The sequence below is a fragment of the Homarus americanus genome, unplaced genomic scaffold (assembly GCF_018991925.1).
Source record: "Homarus americanus isolate GMGI-L3 unplaced genomic scaffold, GMGI_Hamer_2.0 scaffold30108, whole genome shotgun sequence".
In the NCBI taxonomy this organism is placed as follows: domain Eukaryota; kingdom Metazoa; phylum Arthropoda; class Malacostraca; order Decapoda; family Nephropidae; genus Homarus; species Homarus americanus.
The window spans coordinates 1,750,383-1,752,399 of NW_024748109.1; positions in this window are offsets into that span (position 1 = coordinate 1,750,383).

Consider the following 2,017-nt stretch of genomic DNA (forward strand, 5'->3'; position numbering starts at 1 on the left):
ACAATGAGCACCACAGCACGATGTTATAATCATTTCCACAGCATGGTATGAAATCAGCACCACAGCACAGAAGTAATTAGCACCACAGCAGAATTTTATATGCAGCACTGCAGCACAGTATTTTTTTTTCAACAGCACAGTGCAGTAATAAATCAGGTCACCCATAACCACAGGAGTCTTATAAATAAACATATTTTGACCAGATACTGTAGTTCATGAGTAACACAATTACCGTGTTACTCCAACATGCCTTGTACCTCCGCAGTATAACTCTCACTATTAATTAAAAGTTAATGCTGAAACACATTCTTGTCACAGGTTTGTTCCAGTAATAATTGTGCCTTCTGCAGACATGTGAAATTAGTTTATAAGAACACGCGAAACTGAGTATTGTCACGTATTCAGAAAGTCTTATTCATATCGCTGGCTAAAATTTCAAGAGCACATGGAACCTCCCCGTGGGAAAGGGTCACGGTGTCCCATGGCTGTTCCGCTTATCACCCTCCCCCCCTCCCCCCGTCCTAGCCTCGCTTGATTCAGTGATTCACCAGGCGAGAAAATTCGGCCAATCATTTATTAGGAATGAAAAGTTACGTCATCCGCATGCCACGCCCAAACTAGGTGATAAAAACTCCATACAGACCCAAGAGCAGGGATTCACTCCCTCACCTCCCTAACTTAAAATAAAATTCATACAGTATTCGGCTGACTCGTCCATCCAAACGGGGATGTGTACTGGCACCAACTCTCTTTTCCATTTTCTTGGCTGCCTTCCTTACTCGTGTCAGTGCCAATTTAGCCGGCGGGGTGGAATTCGAGTACCGGATGAAGGATCTTTTCAACATAAGACGACTCCAGGCAGAAGCAAAGGTATCGACAGCTTCCATTAATGAACTTCAGTATTCAAACTACCTCACCCTTGTGCGTATGCACACTTCGGCCTCGAGGTGAATGTACGTAAGACTCAGATTCTCTTTCAGCCTGCCCCTGGTTCAACCACACCTCCACCGTCCATCCAGTTTAACGGCAGTACCTTCTCTAATGTTACCCACTTTCAGTATCTCGGCTCCCACCTCTCCACCACGGCGGACATCGATGAAGAGATTCAACACCGGATCAGATGTGCATCTCAAGCCTTTGACAGACTCCGTACCCAATTCTTCAGCTGCAGGGAGCTGAAATTATCTACAAAGTTGCACGTATATCAAGCAGCGGTCCTCCGCACCCTGCTGTATGGCAACGAGACATGGGTCACATACAGGAGACACCTCAAGACACTTGACAACTTTCACCAACGTAGTCTACGTTCCATCCTCTGAGTTCGCTGGGAAGACAAGAGAACAAATGCCAGTATTCTCGCTGACACCAACTGTAGGAGCATCGAGGTTGCAATTATACATGAACAACTACGTTGGACTGGTCGTGTTATCCGCATGTGCGAAAGCAGATTGAGAAAGCAGCTACTTTACAGTTACCTAATAAATGGTAAGCGTAACGCTGGCGGGAAACTGAAAAGGTTGTATTTGCCCGTTTTATAGGCAGAAGTATTTACATAAATGGGTTAATTACATTAGACTTATATACTCTATCACCCTCTGTGACTTTTCACTAGCTATGAGGTAGCATGTTCAGAGCACATGATAAGGTGTGCTCACGGGAAGTCGCGTCACTTGGTGCTAAGTTAAGTATTAAGTAACCGGCTCTCTGGCCACCTACTGCGGGCAGTAGTTAGATATCACTCACTAGAGGAAGACGTTATTGAGAGCCATCGTGGATGGTTCCGTCTTCCCTCGAGGGAGGACGTCAGATATATTTCCGTTCTTCCCTCGATGGATCCCTACTCACCTCACTCAACTATTTCATCAACAGGACGTACTTAGCAGAGCTATTTAACATAGCCTCCGTCTTCATTTAACACTCATAGCTTCAGTGGTTAAATTACGGTGATAATCCTTTTTGACAGTGTACATATTAACCTTTTATAATAAATACAAACAAAGGAACATATTGGATTTCA